Raw genomic sequence first — 7783 nt, 5'->3', positions numbered from 1 at the left:
ATCTGTCATAGATGCTTTATGTATAAACTCCTAGGTTGACAAGTGATTGAACTAGATGAACCTTTGGGTTCATTTAATTTCTACAAATCTATTATTATACTATTCTGTGTAAGGCTTTGTAGGTCAGGAAATGCACATTCCATTTGTTCATCAGAAAAACAAAACCAGTACCAAGAGACTCACCCAAATCCTCTTGAAGACTTTACTTAACCTTTTCTAGATTATTATTATTATTATTATTATTATTATTATTATTATTATTAAGCTTTATTTATAGAGCACTGTAAATTTACATAGAGCTGTACATACAATCAATTAAAATAGAATAGAATAAAATAAACATGCCTAAGGCATACATTCTACTAAAATAATTTAACAACATACATATTAATACATAATAGCATTAAATAATAAAATATAGCAAGGAAATAAAAATAAACCTACAATAACAAGTAAAGTAAATCTGTGTTGTTAACAGTGCAATGTTTACTTTTTATCCACTGACAGGAAATCCAGTTTACCTTTGAGTTAACCAGATGTGCAGCAACTACAGGCTTCTCTACACACACAAAGGCAATTTTGGGAGAACTGTCCATACAGTGTTCACTTTCAAGCACACTTTGATCTGATAAATAGCATACATTTTCTCTGCCACCCCCACCACGTGGGTGAATCTATGTATTTTTGAACTCTTCTCCCTGGCCTCAGGCTGAACAGTAAACACACACATACACACAAATGAATATCCAGATTTTCCACCCCAAACTGGGATAAATCCCCACTTTTTCCTCTCCAGATTAAAGCCTAGATTAAAGGCCCAGATTTGGCCCCAACCATTCCATGCACAGTTCACTGTGAAAACTATGTGTCACTGTTTTATTTGGCCCATGTAGATGCAGGATTTGCTGTGAACAACAAAGCAGTATATGTGTCAAACCCAAATAAAGAATGCAATAATCTTTGTTACCAAGTATATAAACATTAAATTAATTTGCAAATATTAAGTGCATTCATCAGTTTAGACAACAAAAAAAAATGTCTATGCAATATGTTAGACTTGCACTGAACCTCTATTTTGTCAGCAACTCATCTGAGCCATATAGCCATGCTGGCATATAGCAGAGTATAACTGGCAAATTCAGAAACGTGGTTCACAGCCCTCAGTAGAGATAACAGCAGGGTTAGGCAACCTATGGCCCGCGGGCCGGATCCAGCCCGGCGAGGCCTTGGGACCGGCCCCAGACTGGTCCTGCCGCCTATTGCCGCCGGGGTCTTTGGCCTATCAAGAGGAGGCGGGCAAGCGGGGGCAAGTGGCGGGCAAGGGGGAGCAAGCAGGGGCAAGGGGGGCAATTGTCTATAGAAGCCTCAGAAACATGCATTTATATTAACATTTTTTTAAAAATCAGCAAATTTTTTCGCGTGTCCTCCATTTTTAAAAAAAGTGCCCTCCATTTGAAAGTTTTTTTAAAATTATTTAATTATTTATTTATTGGCTTCGACCCCCCCAGTTGTCTGAGGGACAGCAACCCGGTCCCCGGGTCAAAAAGGTTGCCTATCCCTGGATAACAGCAACTGGATGTCTTCCAGGAACTGAAGGAATGCAGGAATCTCCGGAGACTCTCAGCAACCGATGCCAGGCTTCAGCTGATTAATGACCAGACAAGCCAAGTCTCCTGAAGTGCTATCTTTATTTACAGAGTGCTATCCAAATCACCAATGCTATAATACAGATCACACGAATACCAACTCCTACTACAACCAACAAGCAATTACTGGAAGCCCTTGTGTTTATATAGCCTTTAGACCATGCGGTCTCCCAAACTCAATCACTTCCTGTCCCACACTCTAAAGTGTCCTCCTGTGCAATCCAGACACATATTTCCTCATTCAGGTTTAGTGCACGCAGGCACCAGAGTGTCCTTGAGCCTATGAGCATCAGCTTTGTTTGATCAGCTTTGTCCTTCCCAGTGCTGGATGCTCATGACCAGACACACAAACATCTAAGCATTTCCCAGTGTGCTGACTTTAACCCTTTGAGATATTTATACTCCAGTATCCTCACAACATCTTCCCTTGTAGGTGAGAATTGCACTGGATAGCATATGCATAACTCCCAAAAAGTGTATGGAATTCATTCATAATGTTTCATATTCAGACTGAGAATTGATTCATTTCCCTTTGTGGAATGCATAACTCCAAAATTGGATATACTTTCCCTACCCACTTGTGACTAACAGCTACATTGATTTGTGTATTCATTAATAAATACTGAGTAATCTTCTTTTTTGTAAAATATCAGGTCTAGCATTGATACTATCTATATTTTCATAATTACAGTTCTCTGCTGTACTTAAGATGAATGTTACATTTTCCTCTGTTTTGAATCAATTCCTTCCAGAGATGTTGCAAAGCAGATTAATGCAGTTTTGCAATTTAGTCTCAGCAATCTCAATCCTGTTTGGTCTTCTCAATCTAATAATTTACAGGTTTCTAGATGGTATGGAATATTCATGTAGTCACAGAATTTTGGAACCAGAGGAGATTGTGGAGGTCAGTTGCTCCCAACACCTGATCACTGAATGGTCCTGCAGTTATAGCATCCTAGATGGAAAGCCATCTACCTTCTGTATAACCACTTATAATGAATAGCAGTTTACTACCTACCAAGTTTGATCATTACTTCTTGTGATACATTATTCAGAACATTTTAATGCAGCCCTTAAATTAAATTATACACACACACACACATACAGACACACATAATTGTTTACAAAATGTCATAAAGTTATAATCAATAGAGCAATAGTTGATAATAGCATAGGCTTACAACATTCATAGGTGAGATATATTTTTAAAAAAATACAGAAAGTTAAAAGCTTGAATAAAGAAAATGATTTCTATCTGCAGCCTAAAAGACATTAATGTAGGCACCCTGTAATAAACTTCACAGATAGAGTGTCAACACAGAAAATGTCCTCCTCCCACCATCATCTGCCCCAGCTCAGCAGGCAATGATTCTCAGTTTCTGAAGCTGTGTGTAGATAGGCTGATTTGGAGATAATACATAGGCCTGAATCCTGCTGGTTACTCCCAACTAGAGTAGATCTAATGAATCAATTGTTGAATGGTGTGTCAAAATAGGTAAATTCAATTTATTTATTTGATCTACTCTAATCAGGAGTAACAAAAGCATTCTGGCTCTGGACATAATTTCCAACAATCCACATTCCAAATCATTGTAGGGTTTGATAGGATTTTATACTTTATCTTTCAATCCAAATACCATTGGGTCAGTTTATAACAAATAATATGCTTGTTTGGAAATATCATGTTAGGAAGGGATTTAAAATCACAGCAGATGTTTATGTAACATCCCGGTTGAGCTTCAGTTGCCACCAGCAACTTGACCAGCATTCTTACACCCTGCCTATTTCATTTTGCTAATATGAATAGTTGAGACCTGAATACATTTCCCATGAAAGACAGTTACACAAGACAAAATAATGTAGCTGAATGAGAAAAATTAACCTGGTCCAATAAAATACCATGGTTTGGAAAATGACTTTTCAGATAAACAAATATATTGATGTGCTGAGGCCATCTATAAATGAGCAATGATAGGATGATGCTCTGGACACAGCATCATCCTACCACTGCTCAGCAATTCATAATGTACACTCTTCTCAAAAGTCACTTTCAAAACATGGCAGCAGAGCATGATCTAGAAAACCCTTGAGTCTTTCCAAAGGCAGTGGATGCTGCTGTTGCTGCTGCTGCTACTGCTTCTTTTGGTACTCAGTACATGTGACATAATCCCAGAGAAATGAAACCCAGAAATGTAATTTCTGTTATAAGGCAAAAATTTGCATTCGCTTGATGGAAATATACACTTTTTTGCACATTTTCTGCTTATTATGCACAGCACAGCTTTGTCTGCACACTCCCTTCCAAACACAACATTAGGGGTTCAAGGACGGTATGGCCTGTGAATTTCACAAATGTCCATGGCCTCATTTAGGCAGGGTCATCGTTAATCCAACATACCAAACAAAAAGACCATGTCATAGTTGACTGCATATGTAAACTGGCCCTTTTCCCTTCAGGGACATCAAAAGTAGAAATGAAGACATACAAAATTACAACTAATTTCCTCTTGTCATATCTGTCCACTTAAAGAATGAATGTTCAAGGGAAGACTCCAAGAAGAAAAAAAGGAAGCTGTAATGAAGAATGAAAACAAAATATATTGTAAATCCAAAAATAGCAGCCAATGCCTGGTAGTAGGAGGTGGGTCTTTCTGGCAGCTTTCCCAAGTTTAGATGGCATCAATAACAATTTGGGCATGACTGGTGTGCATAATGATGGATGGGTTCTTTGCTTTTAGGGTTGATTTTTTTTAATGTGTATGTGATTCCCTTCACTCTCATGCTGGAATATTGAACCATTTCATTTTATTATTATTTTTTTCAAGATGAGTAAGAGAATGGGGAGGGTATTCTGAATTGAGCACAGCAAAGGAAGAGCAATTTTTCAGTCCTCTCATAATGCCAGAATTCATTGCTGCAGAAGGTCATGGAGTTAAATGCTGTGGTTGGAGTTTTTTAAAGGATAATTTCATGACCGTTAACAAGATTTGCAACTGTGCATGCTAAAAGAAAATCAAAATGATCAAAATGAATCTCTAGCTTTAGGGCATTCTGAGATGGCCTCCTGGTATTTTGAACCCCCCCTCCCAATCCTGTCAAGAAACTTTATTCCCAAAGTAGGCAGAATTGAGAGAAGGAATGTTGTTTCATACAATGAAAGCAGGTAGAGCATAACAGTATGAATGCTAAGCTGGAAGCCAGGAAATCTTCAGTTTAAATTTCATCTTAGCCCACCATCTGTGACATAGTGCTAATAAAACATGTCGTCTCTATAGGGCAATTGTAAGGATTACTGAGATAATGTATGTGGAGTGCTTCAAAAGCTTGAAATGAACTACAGAAGGCCTACTATTAGTATTATTATGTTAAATTTATCATCCAGAGTCAGGGAATCAGAACAGAGGAAACAAAGTCTGTTTCTGAACTGGATGCTCTCTGTCTGTATCTAAGCTTTCAAGCCGCCAATGGACTAATGGTGAACCTATCAATTTCACAAGGTACTTATTTATTTAAATATCTATACCCTGCCCTATGTCAAAGATGTCATGGTAGCATACAAAAAGCATTAAAACAAGTTACACGTTTTTTAAAAAATAAACAAACAAACATAGAACTGCAGTAATAAGTCAAAAACAGATTTTAAAAACTAGCTACGCCATATTTGGGATGAGACAAGGAGGACCAAACGTTCTGATGAACAGCCAAATTTTAACTTGCTAAATAACTAAAATGACATGAATGACAAGCCTCCAGGGGGAGATCATTTCATAATTTTGTTACCACAGCTGAGATCATCTCCCATGTTCCAGCACGGGTGGGATCTGGAGCAGGGTCCCCCCAACATATCTTAGTCTTTTGGCAGACACATATGAGGAGAGGTGGTCCCTCAAATATTGAGGTCTGAAACCATTTAGGGCTTTAAATGTCATCATTAGCACTTGAATTCAGACTAGAAATGTGTTGGCAGCCAGGGGATTTCTTTTAAGACTCTTACACTTTTGGATCCCACTGATTGGGATGAAATTATGTGACCACCACAGGGTTACACAGGATTCTTCTCCTGTTTTATGAAAAATAGTTTAAGGCTTCTTTTACTTCAAAACTATCTCTCTAACCCTGGATCCTCCCACTGACTTAAGTTTCTTTATTATTAAGTGCTTTTAATATTCTTGTTAGCGTGTTTTGACGTTAAACATAAATCACTTGAGCCCACTCCTTTGTGAACAAAAAGAAAATAACTTTTATTTACGGGAAGAGCTTCTGATATCTCTTTTGGTAGTTTGCTCTCAAACCTTATGGTTACAAAATGTATATTACTTCACGGGTGACAAATTGACTTTGTTTCAGTTCACTCAAGAACTTCAGTTACTCTTCAAGTGTGTTTTAGTTCTTTCCACACACCTTCCACTAAAGCTTACTCAGTAGGAGTATAAATCCCACAAATCTCTAGCTTTATTCATAAATTACTGTTCTACAGAATAATGTGGACCTGACCCTTCCCTTCACTGGCTCTCCACTGCTCTAAGAATTTATCAATTTAAATTGATTTCACAGGACTTCTTCTATCCTTCCAAAATCCCTCCTCTCTATATGGGAATCTGAATCCCTCTCAAGGCTAAACCCTTAGTTTCAACTACACTCTTGGTATTTCTAAGACACTCCTGCCTCAGCAGGCTTGACACACTCATCCACTCTTAATAGCTCCTCCTTTTTATAGCCACTCAGCAGGCAGGCCCCCACCCTCTTGCCAGCCTGACACTGATTTGCTCTTCTGCACATTCCAGTTTGTCAGTGTCTCTCCACAGCACTACTGTCTTTCCCCTGGAGTTGGTTGTCAGAATGAATGAAGCAATCTCAGTGCCATACCATGGCTTGAAGGATCAACATAATCTGTTTCCTCCCAGAATGCCTGAAGTTGCCCAGCCACCACATGTTGGCGTGCCTTGCCCAAAAAGGAGATATTTGCAGTCAGTATCTCTGGGTCCTGGGAGGTCTTCTTCAGGAGAAAACACACCACCACCTCATTCAAGGCTGTAGGCACCCTCTCCATGACATACTGAGGCATTTGCCATCTTCTAGATCCACCCAGTCAGTCTATCCCAGCTAGGTTTAATCAGCCAAGATATGGAAGGCTGAATATATACATGGTGAGCTGAACTGCTTAAAGTGTCTTCTCCACATCATCAGGCCTCAATAAGTGAAACAGATCCCATGAACACTGACTAGACAATGAACTGGACACCTCCTCTGTAACTAGTATGGTGTCAAAATCTGAGTGACTGTCAAGTTTTTCACAGGCCAAGTGGCACATTAGCAGCATCCCTGTTCTGTTTCTCTGACCCAACACAAGGCACAAATTCTCAAAATTCTTGCCATGGTAGATGGGCTTCTTTGAGAAAGGATGGAATTCTTATGGGTGATGGCAACTCCTTCCCCTGACAATCCAACCTAGGTTGATGCTACATTGAGTACCTGGGTGGAGAAAGCTGGGAGATATTAGCGCTTCCAAGCTCATCCACCCAAATGTCTGTGATACACACCAGATTAGCCTCTCCATCCACAAACAAGTCATTGGTAGTAGTTGTTTTATTAATGACCAACATGTCATTCAGGAGGAGCACCAGTAGATCAGAATCCCATTTTGGGAGAAAGGCGGGATATAAATCCAATAAATAACTAAATAAATATTAGAGTTCGCATGGCAATCTGAATCTTGAGGGATGTGGAAAGGACTGAAACATGGGCTGGAGATGAAGTATCTGCACAGTCTTTTCCTTACCTGGTATGTCCAATCCCCAGCACCTTACCTTCCACTTTCTGAGATTATGTCAATAGGGACACCCTGTTCGTCCCCCTCATCCAAGATTCAGCCAAACACATACATAATATTAAAAACATATGTATATACATGCATGTGCATGCACACACATACACACATGTACAGATACAACAAGGAACAAATACTGGTAAGATGCCAATGCTGCAGGTCTCAGTCAAGCACTAACCAGAGCTGACCCTGCATAACTTCCAAGATCAGATGTGATCTGGTGCCTTTAGGTTATTTAGACCCCTATCCTGTGCTTGGGTGCAACATGACTCATTAAAATTATGTGAAGACCCATCTAATTAATGGTGCA

Source organism: Sceloporus undulatus, chromosome 5, assembly GCF_019175285.1.
Source record: "Sceloporus undulatus isolate JIND9_A2432 ecotype Alabama chromosome 5, SceUnd_v1.1, whole genome shotgun sequence".
Classification (NCBI taxonomy): Eukaryota; Metazoa; Chordata; class Lepidosauria; order Squamata; family Phrynosomatidae; genus Sceloporus; species Sceloporus undulatus.
This window is presented reverse-complemented; position numbering follows the sequence as displayed.